Below are 14,024 nucleotides of genomic sequence, written 5' to 3' on the forward strand. Positions count from 1 at the left end.
CTGAGGCTCTGAGAGGTTAGGTGACTTGCCAGTGATTGACACCCCAAGCAAATGACAGATATGAATTCTGGCTTTCCTGTCTCCAAGGGACATGGCTTAACTACTATGCCACAAATTTATAGAAGTTGCTTGAACAGTGCCTGCTACTTGTGGAGGAGACAAAAATAGGATGCAATCTCAAAAGAACAATAAAAGCTAAAAGAAATGGGCAGAGGGGTAGGAGGGGTAGGGAGTGGGCACGGGATTAGCAAGGATGGTGGAATGTGATGGACATCATTATCGAAAGTACATATATGAAGACACAAATTGGGTGTCAACATACTTTATATACAAACAGAGATACGAAAAGTTGTGCATTCCGCTATCATGTATTTATTTATTTTTTAAATCAATTATTTATTTTTTTTATTTATTTTTTATTTTTTTTCATCATTAGTTTTTTTTTAATTAATTTTTATTGTAGGTTGTTCAAAACATTACATAGTTCAAATCAATTTTTTAAAAAGTAGGATGCAGATCCAGTTCTTAAGGTGTTTATGATATGGTAGGGAAGAAAGAAACCTTTGCTTATGAAGCCATAAGCCAAGGTAGAACATGATCAGGACCATAAGAAAAGCAAGAGTTATGATAAGAAGAACTGGTACATTCAGGACAACTCCATCAAGTGTGTGTGTGTGTGTGTGTGTGTGTGTGTGTGTGTATGTGTGTTGTTGGGGATGAAACTCAAACCCAAGGCCTTGTGCATCCTAGGCAAGGGCCAAACCACTAAGCTACACCCATGGTCCCAGGAGAGCTGCAATGAGACTGGGCTTTGAAGGCACAAAGTGGGGACTAGAGGATGCAGGTGAGTTTGTGGAATGATACACAGTCAGGCATTTTGACTGGGCCTAAACTTATGCAGGGAGGATGTGGTGCGCAGAATGGAGCTAAGCTAGGAAGCTGGTGTCAGATGGGGATTAAAAGGAGAGGGAATAGAAAGCTAGTCTGAAACAAAGGAGGAGTTATATAATAAGCAGAAGAAGATGATTGAGGCAGAGGAGCAAAGTAAGTAGCTGACTGGGAGTGAAATAGCTGCTTTCATTCATGCATAGTCATTCAACAAATGTTCTTTTATGAAGAGAATTACTTTTCAAAAATCATGGTCATTTAAAAATCTATGTCACAAAGCCATACTGGATAATTTGAAATAAACTTTGAAATCCAGAAAAAAAGTTTCCTAAGTGCTGCTCTTATCCCTGACACCTAAGCATTGGACAAAACAAAGTTTTGATGGTTATGATGGAGCAGTATGTTAACAAGGACAAATTAAAGCAAATTTTAAAAAAGTCTTGAGCCAGGTGTGGTGGTACATGCTTGTAATCCCAGTGGCTAGGGAGGCTGAGGCAGGAGGATCTCGAGTTCAAAGCCAGCCTCAGCAAAAGCGAGGCACTAAGCAACTCAGTGAGACCCTGTCTCTAAATAAAATACAAAATAGGGCTGGGGATGGGACTCAGTGGTTGAGTGCCCCTGAGTTCAATCCCTGGTACCCACATCCCCCCCAAAAGCCTTGAGTATCACTGACTTAAAACATAAGGACATTTATGGTGCTCAATCAGGAAGTGAGCAGTTCTAGGGATGTTACATGTGCTCCATGGTATCATCAAAAACCCAAGCCTTTTGATCTTCCGTCATACTCAACATTAGTGGCTTCTGTTCTCTGGCAGGTCAATTCATGAGAACAAGATTGTTATGTCAGTCCAGAAATAACACTGAAGTTCAAGAGTCAAGAGGGAAAAAGAGAAGAGTTTGTATTTTTTGTAGGCTTCAATCAGGAAGAAGAACTTTCCAGAAACCTCAAAGTCTTCCCTTTACATCCCATTGACCAGAACCTGACCACACATCCATCCCAACAGCAATCTATGCAAAGGGAGACACAGTTGTCATTACTGGCCTCGCCCAATCACCATTCATGTCTTGGGACTAGGATCTTAGCAGTCTAAACAAAATCAAATTCTCTTAGTGATGAAAGAGGATAAATAGCAGTTCAGTGGATGATCAGTAGCATCTGCCACAGTGAGAACCAGTAAATACCCAAGTTGACACCAGGGTGTGATAAATGCTAATGAGGAAAATGAAACAATGATGAGATAGAGAATAACTAAGGTAATCAAGGAAGAAGGATGAGTTAATAGGGTGATCAGAGTTGGTCTCTTTTTGGAAATGACATATGTATTTAAATGCTAAGAGCAAGGTTGGTTAGCAGAAATGCCAAGGTAAAACATAGTGAGAGGGGAAGTGATAGGGAAATGTAGTATCAGAGGTAGTATCAGGGGACTTATATAGTGGTCCCTTGGTATCTGTATGGGATTGGTTCTAGGACCCTCGAGGACACCAAAATGCTCAGATGCACATGTTCCTTAAATAAAATCGAAGAATTTACATAGAGCCCACATGTGTACTTTTAATCATCTCTAGATCTCTTATAATATGTAATACAATGTAAATGCGATGCAAATAGTTGTTACACTGTTTAAGGAATAAAGGTAAGACCAAAAAAAAAAGCCTATATGTGTTCAGTACAGATGCCAATTATTATTTGTTTTCCAATATGTTTGATCCAGGGTTAGTTGAATCTGTGAATGTGGGACCCATTGATATGGAGGGCTTACATAAATTTGTAAAACAGTATGGGAAATGTGGAGATTTGTTATAAGTTCAATTTTGTCTTCCCACAAAAACATATGCTAAAAGTCCTGACCCCCAATACCTCAAAATGTGACCTTATTTGAAAATAGTTTTTACCGAGATAATCAAGTTAAAATGAAATCATTAGGGTGGTCCCTAATCCAATATTACTGCTGTCCTTATAAAAAGGAGAATTTTAGCTGGACCTGGCAGCACACTCCTGTAATCCCAGTCACTTTAGGAGACTGAGGCAAAAGGATTAAAAGTCTGAGGCTAGCCTGGGCAACTTAGTGAGATCCAACCTCAAAATATTTTCTTGGGCTGGGGTTGTGGCTCAGTGGTAGAGCACTTGTCTAGCACATGTGAGGCCCTGGGTTTGATCCTCAGCACCACATAAAAATAAATGAATAAAATGAAGGTGTCGTGTCCAACTACAACTAAAAATAAATATTTTTTAAAAACTTTCTTGAAAAATGGCTGGGGATGTAGGTCAGTGATAGAGCACTTGCCTAACATACATAAGGCCCTGAGTTTGTTCTCCAGTGCTAAACACACACACACACACACACACACACACACACACACACACACACAAGATATTTTAGACCCAGAGATAGATATGCACAGAAGATGATGTGAAGACACACAGGGATGGGCCAGCCATGTGACTGAAGCGATGTATCTACAAGTCAAGGAATGCTAAAGATTGCCAGCAAACACCAGAAGCTAGAAGTAAGGAAGGATTCTCCCCAAGAGCTGCCAAAGTCAACACAGCTCTACTGGCACATTGATTTCAGACTTCTAGTCTCCAGAACATTGAGACAATAAATTTATGTTGTTTTAAACTGTCCAGTTTTTGCTACTTTGCTATAGCAGCCCCAGGAAATGAATATATTTTTGCTTGCAGTTGGGTGGGAATTCATAGGTGATTTGAGACAATGATTTACATTTTTAGAAGCTCATTCTGGCTCATTTGCAGAGATGAAGCACAGGCAGATAAGCAGGTGGGAAGGAACAAAGAGTGGCTAGAAAGTTGCCATTGTGGTCTCCTGGCAAGAGAAAATGATACCTTGGACCAAGGTTGAAGGGAGATGGAATGGAATGGAGAGATTTTAGATATGTTTCAGGGGTAGAATGAATAAACTTGTTTCTGGATTGGATGTGGGAGGTAGACAGAAACAAACAAACAAATAAAAAAAACAGTTGAAGCAAGGATAATCCTTGCCCTGTGGTAGAGTAGGTTTGGTGAAGGGTAGAGATAGAATTATTAATTTCATTTGGAACAGGTTCAGTGAGACATTCTTATAAGACATCCAAGATGAAATGTAGAGAATATGGCTTGCTATATAAGTCTGGTTTTCGGGGGGCAATTACAGAGCTGGAGCTCTACATTTGGAGCTTGTCAACCTTTGGAGGGTGTTTAAGCTATGTGGCTGATTGAGATCACCTAGAGGGGAAAACTAGCTAAAGAAAAGATGGGAACTAAGATGGAGTCCTGGAGCTCATCTACATGGAGTGAGTTTGAAAAGGTCAAAGAGGTAAGGGGAAAACCAGGAGAGTATGTTGTCACCAGAAAACCAAATAAAAACTTTGTTTTAGATTTTAATCCTAGAAAACTGTTTTTCTGAAACTAGAGAAATAGTTCTTTGGGTTTAGACCTGTGTTTCTTAACTTTAGAATCAAATGGAGAGGTTTTTAAAATATCAATGCTCAGGCTAATCAAAACAGAATCTCTAGGAGTGGGGACTGGGCACTTGGTATTTTTTAAAACTCTCTTTGTAACAACAAAAGCACAATCCATAAAAAATATTGATAAGTTGGCTATCATTAAAATTAAAAAATTTCATTCCATGAAAGACAATGTCAAGAAGAAAATCCACAGACTGGGAAGAAATATTTTCAAAAGACTCATCTGATAATGGACTGTTTTCAAAAATATATGAAGAATCCTCAGACTCAGCTGTAAGAAAATGAATGACCTGATAGAAAAATGGGCAAAATACCTGAACAGACTCTTCACAGAAGGATCGATACAGATGGCAAATAAGTATATGAAAAGATGTTCTACATCATGTCATTAGGGATTTGCAAGTTAAAATGAGATCCCACTACATGCCCATTAGAATGGCTTAAACCCAAATCATTGACAATAACACAACATCAAAAAGTAAAGAGGGTGTGGAACAACAGGAACTCTCATTGATTGATGGTGATAAGGCAAAATGGTACAGCTTATTTGGAATACAATCTGGCAATTTCTTATAAAACTAAACATATTCTTACCTTGCAATCCAGCAGTTGTACTCCTTGGTATTTATCTAAATAAGTTGAAAATTAGGTCACACAAAAATCTGTATATAGGCTGGGTATGGTGGTGCATACCTGTAATCCCAGGAATTCAGGAGGCTGAGGCAAAAGGATTGCAAGTTCTTAGCTTGGGTAATTTAGTGAGACAATGTCTGAAAATTATGTTTATGTGTGTATATATATATATATATATATATATATATATATATATATATATGCAGCTGGGCTGGGGATGCAGCTTAGTAGTAGTACACCCCTGGGTTCAATTCCCAGTACTGCAAAAAATGTATATAGATGTTTATAGCAGCTTGATTAATAATTGCCAAAACTTGGAAGCAACCAAGATGTTCTTCAATGATTAAATGGATAAACTGTGGTACATCTAGATAATGGAATAGTACTCAGCACTAAAAAGAAATGAGATAATGTTGTGATGTGTGTCCTGCTATGTTATGATCCTTGGGAATCTAAGTAAATTGGTATTTTAATCATGACTAATGTGGACTACGGTTTGACAGCACTAACTCCATTTTGAGTTTTCTCTTGTAACACAAGCTATAACTGAGCAAAATGTCTGGCTGATAGTCACCTTGACAACTAGACACACTGACAATTGTGTGCTGATGTTCAAATGATATGGCTGGTGCTTAATAATTTTCCCTCCAAAATTAACATCTGGAAACACCTTTTGGAATTATAAGTACCACTGCCTTCAGACTGCCATTTGAAACACTTCTTGCCATGGTTCTACAATGCAAGGGTTCAATCTGAGTTGACACCAGCCTCCGGAGATTCTGCCTGAGTGAACAAGTCCTTTACTTCATAGCTGATGACTTGATGGCAATCAGGGTCCATTTGAGTTTCACCTTGAGGGGACTGGTCTTCCAGGCCATTTAGACAATTTCTTTCCATGGATGAATGGTGGCTGGTTCATTATTAGCATCGTGTTCAAGTGATTTTTTTTTAAAATGTATTTTTGCCTTTGGGGTATTTTTGCTTATTCTTCTTTTTGCTTATTTTTAGAATTAACTGATCAATTTGGGAACTATCTTTGTTTAATTTGACTTTTCATTTGGTTAAAATAAAGAGCCTGCCCCTCTTGGAGTAATTATATTTATTGAGGTTAAAATTGTGGAACCCGACCATTCTTGGCAGTCCAGCTTGACAACTATCAAGCCATGAATAGACATGGGAAAATCTTAAGTGTGTATTGCTAAGTGAAAGAAGCCAATATGGAAAGGCTACATACTATTCTTCTAACTACATGACATTCTGGAAAGGGCAAAAACTATGGAGAAAGTATAAAGATCAGTGGTTGCCAGGAGATGCAGGGAGGGAGGGATGAGTAGGTGGGGCACAGAGGAATTTTTAGGGTAGCCAAACTACTCTGTTTGATACATAATGGTGGATACATGTCACTATACATTTGTCCAAACTCATAGAATCTATAGCACCAAGAATGAAGAATTAACCCTAACATAAACTGTGGACTCTGGCTGATAATGATCTGGCAATGTAGGTTCATTATTTGTAACAAATGTCTCACTGTGATGCTGAATGTCCATAGTGGGGGAGGTTATGGGGACTGGGGACAAGGAATGTGGAAGAACTCTTCCTTTACTTTCTTTCTTTCTTTTTTTAGAGAGAGAGAGAGAGAGAGAGAGAGAGAGAGAGAGAGAGAATTTTTTTAATATTTATTTTTTAGTTTTCGGCAGACACAACATGTTTGTTTGTATGTGGTGCTGAGGATCAAACTCGGGCCACACGCATGCCAGGTGAGCATGCTACTGCTTGAGCCACATCTACAGCCCAATTTTCCTTTACTTTTCATTCACTTTTCCTGTGAACCTAAAACGGCTCTTAAAAACTAAAGACTATTTTAAAAATATTACCTAACTAAGGAGACAGCTTCTGAAAAAAAATGAAACAAAACAAAAACAACTTCCCAGGTGATTCTAAAGAACAGCCTTTAGTCATTTTAAATGTACACAGTCAATTCAATAAATAATTTCATAGTGTAAATTCCAGTTAATGAACCACTAGGTATGTGTTAATTTCAATGAATTATCTCTCTTGGCATCTTTCCCACCATTTATGAGCTCCTTCATCTTTTCTTACAACATACTGTACATCTCATCAAAAGCATAAATCAGGGACAATCTTTGGTTTATGAAAAGATGAGGAAATTTAAAAAAGAAGACTTTCAGCTCTAAATGTAAGCACTTTTTGAACTTCATAAAAAAGATCACGTTAAAACAACATTGTTAGTATAATAGAAAAATGAAGATTTTTATCTAGCCCTTTTCTTTCTAAATAAATTATCTGTGAATTATTTCATAAATTAATGAAAACCTATTTTATACACAAAATTAAAGTGCAAGAATTCAAGCCAATCCAAGGAACATTTGAGAATAAAGGACTTGTCTTTAAGGAGGAAAAAATCCTCTAGCAAAGTATGTCATTTTACTTTACTATGGTTCTAAAATTAGCCCTGAGAAATAAGGTGAGAGATAGGTTATTAATAATTATCACTTAGTACTCTGCTGATCTGCTGGGGGCACTCCATGCACCCTAAAGTTCATTTTATTTCCTCAATAGTATCTGACGTAAATGAACATCTCTTCTGGAAAATTCTTTCTTCTATTAGTTATAGGATCCATTCCTACTCTAGCATTCATTTCTTTCCAGGCCTCAATTCTCTTCTCCCCTAACATGTACCTGAGCAATTTATCTAGTTCATGGTTCAAATGTTAGCTCAATGTCCATTTCTATTGTTAGCCTACATTCTGGATGCCAAAACAATAATTTCCATTTACTCCCAGGACATCTTCATTTAAATATCCCATTAGAACCTCTCTCTGGGATAGCAAGTGAAACTGATCATCTGTTCCTCTCATGGGACTCCTGGTTTTGTGTCCTTAACTCAATGTCATCACAATTACCCCAGCCTAGAGACTCTTAATGAGGTTGGCAATTTGGGGAAATTTATAAACTTCTTGCAGCCTCAGTTACTTCATCTGTTTTATGGGCAAAGAAAACTAATTTAAGAAGTTTAATGTGAAGGTTATTTGAGACAGTGAACTGCAACTGCTTTAGATTTCAAACATAATTACTCTGTGTTGTTCAACAAGGCCCTGCAGGAGAACATCTAAGGAAACAGTGAACTCAATCCTGGCTATAAACAGACTCAAGATCTTTGACTCCCATATTATGATGCCTATAAACTATTGGCAGGCTCAGAAGCAATAATTTTCTCCACGAACGAGACAGAACTATTTCAGTCATATTTGAACTTCAATTTCTTATATCCTTGGTATAAAATAATAGACTTTACTGTCAAATCTTAAATTTCATAGTATTAAGAAATATTCACTTCCTTTAGTATAAAATGTGACATTCATTTTTAATTAATTTTACATGTCTTAGGATTACTACTTTCACTAGTAGCTCAACAAATTTGTGTAAGGTCAGTTTCAATTTTATTCATGGTCAATCTTGCATAGAAAAATTATTTTTAGAGTTTGCACTGACAGCTTATAATTAATATACACTTTTGAAACAATGAATAGTCATTGACTGGATGTTCAAAGAAATATTAAATTTCTTAATCTTCCCATAGCAAAAAATTAAAAAAAAATGATTTGACACTTCTTTGGTTTTCCCAGAATTTTTTTCACTTATTGAGCAGTTCCTCTGCCACGAATTTGTAACTTTTTCAATTAAAATTTAATCTTTTAAAAAAACATATTCAGTGGTTTGAATCAAGAAAAGCATAACAAGCTTAGAGATATTCCATAGTTGTTCTCTTTGCTGTATAAAATCAGCTTCATTTTATACATGTATTTATTCAATCTGTATTCAGTAAGTATTATTAAGTACAGAAAACCCTGCCTTTACTGACTAAATTGATGAATAATTTTATTTTCAGAAATCCTCCTGGTTTTTCCAGATATATGAGTAATGATTTTCCAAACCTTTCTTCACTAATTATTTTTTCAACAAATAATTTTGAGCAGTGTCAAGCCCTGTTTGAGATGTTAAAGATAAAAGTCATGGCTCTCATGAAGCTGATATTCCACTAGGGAAACAGACCACAATCTCATAAATATATACTATACTTTCAGGTGGCAGTACATGCAGCAAAGAAAATAAAAAAGGAGGAGTGGACATAGTGAAGGACAATGTTATTTTAAGTAGGGGTGATCAAAAAATGCACCCAGGAGGAAGTAGTATTTGAATTGAGACATGGGCAAAGTGATGGAAGTCATGCAAACACTGGGAGAAGACCATTCCAGGCAGAGGAGACAGCCTTGGAAGGGGAGAAAGCTGAAGAAAGGAGGCTACTGTGGCTGAAGGAGAGTAAACAAGATCAAGAGTACAAGAAAATGAGCCAAGTGCCAGATCATGTAGAGCCTATGGCCATGTCAAATCATCAGGGTGCATTGTAACATGATGGGAAGCCATTGGGAAAAAGGAACTGGAGGATGACATGATCTGATTCATGTTTATAAAAGATCCACCCCCAAGTTTTTGTGGAAGAAGAAAGCCTGGTTAGGAGGCCAATGCAGTGAAACATGGTGGAATTCTGATTGTATTTTGAAAAATAAAGCAGAGCTCTTGTAGAACTTGCTGATGGATTGAATTTATGGTTTAGGAGAAAAGGAGCAATTGGAGATGGCAGTTAGGTTTTTGGTATGAATAACTGGTGTTCCCATTTAACTGAAATGGGTAAGATTCGAGGATAAGTACAATGGATGTGGGAGGCAGAGCCAAGAGCTCTGATTTGGACGTAATAGAACATCTATTGTGTAACAAGGACAGATGTTCTGATGGAAAATAGCACAGGCCTGCTGGAACAGGGTTCATTGAAGATATGTGAATTTCCCATTGCCCTTTCCACTCTGTGGAAGCTGCACTCCAGATGTAGAAGAGGGACAGGACTTTTGGGATGTGGGGCTTTTGTGCTGGATGATTAGGAAAGAACCAGGCTCTTTCCTGACATGACTAAGGGCCCAGATGTAACAGCAATATGATACAGGGGCACCATGCTGCATTCCTGACCTGCCAGTCTATCTTCTGGTATGATCAGGGACCAGGATATTATAACAATATGATACAGGAGAACCTTGCGACCCCTCCTATCCTGTCAACTCCTCTTCTAATGCTATGGAAATGAGGGGCAAATCTGAGCCTGTATTGTAGTTATGTGACACAGAAAGTTAACAGAAGGATTTGTCACATCAGAGTTCCTGGTTGGAGAAGCACCAGCCCCTATCTGGGCATGCTTGGAGGACTTAGATCCAAGCCTCCTAGTTGACCAGGATTGATTGCCTTAAATACTGGCCTTTGCCAGTTTCTGTGGAGACTAGCAGGAGACCAATTCCCTCTCTGCAGGGGATCATTCATGGACAAATTAGCACTTACCTCTTAGTGAAAATTTGAATTAGGTTGGTAGTGGTGGAGTGGTCAAATGTTGTTAGGTTCTAGAAATACTCTGAATATAGATTTCCTAAGGATCCTGCTGGTGGGTTGGCTTTTTGAGGGACAGAAAAAAAATGAATCATAAAGGATGTATAAGCCTTTATAGACCCAGCACAGCGTTGCACTCTGTAATCCCAGCAACTTGGGAAGCTGAGGCAGGATTGCAGGTTTGAGACCAGCCTCAGCAATTTAGAGAGACCCAGTATCAAAATAATAAAAAGGGATGGGGATGTAGCTCAGTGGTAGAGCAACTGGGGGTTTAATTCCTAGTAAACTATACTGCTCCCCAAGAAAGAAAGAGGGAAGATAAAAGCAGTATATTCTGGAGATGGAGTTATCAGCACCTAGGTGCCTTTGAAGGCCATGAAACTGGATCATCTGCAGAGCAAATATAAAAGAAAAAAAGGCCACAAACAGACCCCCTGTCCAAGTTGTGCCAATCAGAATTCTGGAGCAGACCCAATGTCTACTTCTATTCCAGGCAGACTTTTGGTTTTCAATGCTGAGAAATAAGAAACATTCAAGCACGGCATAATCTCAGATTAATACCTGTGACTTACTGTGTGAGGCAGGTTTGAGATAGACATGAGAGGTCAAGTTCCAAAGCAATTAGGGGGATGTTTCTGTGAACACAGATACAAATGATGGCAAAGACACAAATATTAAAAGCACAGCTTCTTCCCCACTCCTCTAAGGAGAATTTTCTGCCAAGTCAACAAGAAATTGACAAAAGTACATACTTTACTTACTTTTTTAGAGATCTCAATTAAAATTGCATAAAGTTATTTTGAGTAGGGCTTTTTTTAATGAAACATTTTATCCTTTTTTTTTTGTGGTACTGGGGATTGAACACAGGGGCACTTCACCACTGACCTACATCCCTACCCTTTTATTTATTTTTGCTTTTTATTTTGGGACAGGGTCTTGCTAAGTTGCTGAGTCTAGCCTTAAATTTGCCACCCACCTGTCTCTCAGCCTCCCAAGTAGCTGAGAATACAGGTATTTGCCACTGTTCCTGGCAACATTTTATCTTATTTTTTTAAAAAAATGTTTGAATTTTTTTAGTTTTAGGTGGACACAATATCTTTTTTTTTTACTTGTAGTTGGACACAATACCTTTATTTCATTTATTTGTTTTTATGTGGTGCTGAGGATGAAACCCAGGATCTCGTGCCTACAAGGCAAGCACTCTACTGCTAAGCCACAGCCCCAGCCCTTATCTTATTTTTAATGTCTATATTTTACTTCTCTCCACAAACTGCAGAACTGTCACATTATTGGACTCTCCCTTCACATGATATATCTATTTTTGGCTTCAAGTCTAAGTTTTTCAGACTGACGTTTCAATAAGGGAGCAATGATACTTCAGTTATAGTTACTCCTCCATAGATTACTGGTACATTCTTTATTGCTGTAGGGAGAAGTCATCAAGGAAATTTAGAAATACCATTGGCTTTTCTTCAGCCTTTGAGTCTACATCCAGGAATTGGTTATGACCTACACTAAATGAACTACATTCTAAGTCATGGTTTATAATATTTAATCATGAACCAAAGAGCCTTGCTTGATAGGAATAGCACAACAAATAAAAATGTCCAACAGTATAAACTAGAAACTTAGGTATGGGGCATGTAGCTCAGCATTAGAGCTCATGCTTAGCATGCACAAGGTTCTGGGTTTTATCCTCAGCACCTAAGATAAAATAGGGACTTATTCAGGTCCCTCTTTATGTTAACTTATTTTCTCCTCTTTCTTTTCCCCCACAAACAAAAGGCTTTGATTTTTAAAGATAAAAATAATAAAATTTAATGTACTGGCTTCTAAAATTTGTCAGGGCCAATGTATGTGTGAGAACATCTGTTCAATTTCTAGAAAAATAAACAATGGATAATGAAAGGAGTGGCAAAAACGCTGCTCACTCAGTATCCATGTGCTCCTCTATTTGTTCAAATCCTTTGTTGTTGATGAGACAATGTGACCAGTTCTGGAATTCTCTGAAGGTTGATAACTGGCTTTTGATTGGGGCCCTACTTGGGACTGTCAGTTGGAATACCCACATGTGACCTCTCTGCATAGAATGGACATCATCATAACATGGTGGCTGGGTTTTAAGAGTGAATGGGGAGAAGGGAGGGAGGAAGGGAAGAGGAGAGAAGAGAAGAGAAGAGAATATTCTAGGAGGTTTTTGGTGACTTAGCCTCAGAAGTCACACAGCATCCCTTTAATCATATTCTGTTGGGCTGGGGATGTGGCTCAAGCGGTAGTGCGCTCGCCTGGCATGCGTGCGTCCGGGTTCAATCCTCAGCACCACATACAAACAAAGATGTTGTGTCCACCGAAAACTAAAAAATAAATATTAAAAAATTCTCTCTCTCAAAAAAAAATCATATTCTGTTGATGAAGGCAGTAACAAAAGTCCACCCAGATTTAAGGAAGGAACACATACCCCACAACTCACTGGAGAAATGTCAACATCATATTGTAAGAAAGGCATGAAGATGGGATGTATATTCTGCCATCTTTGAAAAATACAATCTGCTGTAGTTGAAAATTGGTAACTTGTTTCTTAAGGATCTGATATAACTTTTGGACAAGCTGAATATATGCTCTTCTATTACCAAGAAGAGAATAAATATGTTTTCTTCTATATAGATATTATGGTTTGAACAGATTTATGAAACTCTAGCTAATAATTGCACAAAAAGGTATGAATAGGCATTTCTAAAATTAAAGACATTTTTTAAAATAGGACTCATTTAAATTACAAACTAGTATATAGATAAAATTTACATATACATTATTTTATTTAGTTATATCTTGTACTATTAGAAAGAAATAACTTACTTTGAGTCCTTTACTGATATATTTTTAATGGCCAAAGTCTTGAAAAACCCCAAGCTAAAGATTCTTTTTTATTATTATTTTATGGGGTAAAGCTTCAGATCTTTATTTTTCTTGTGTCTATACACTGTACTAAGTGGAAAACAATTTTCTAAAAGAATCTTAGCCTTACCTATAGTTTTCCCATTTCTTATCTTAAAGCAGAGATAATATGGCTCCCTAATCAGGCATCCATCCTTGTTAGGATGTCCATGCTTTTCACAAAAGGATGTCAACCCCACTCTAAGCCATTGATCTTCTGCAAAAGCATTCCGACATACAAGGACTGACTATTGGAAGTCATCAGAGAGTGTAATCTAAAACTTGCTGTTGCTCTATTTTTAATTTAATATTTGTCTGAAATAAACACTTGAGGGAAGTGTTACTTGAGAGCTATAGAATTCATCTTGTAGCCAGTATTGTCATTTCTTTGCCCAGATCCTCTTAGATCTTTTTTTTTTTTTATCAGCATGGACCCTTCCACAACTTCTGCACCTCTTTTTAGGAGAATTAACCTCAGGCTATGGGAGCCACTTTACCCACAAACACCAGAGCAGGAAATACCTAGGAGTTTAACTCACTTCTACCCCACCTATGGACCCCATAACTCTTACCCAATGACTGATTGGTGCTGGAGAATAAGGCCCAATTCCTTTGCCCAAGTCAGGACAAAATCTCCCTTATAGCTTCCA

The sequence above is a fragment of the Callospermophilus lateralis genome, chromosome X (genome assembly GCF_048772815.1).
Source record: "Callospermophilus lateralis isolate mCalLat2 chromosome X, mCalLat2.hap1, whole genome shotgun sequence".
NCBI classification, from domain to species: Eukaryota; Metazoa; Chordata; class Mammalia; order Rodentia; family Sciuridae; genus Callospermophilus; species Callospermophilus lateralis.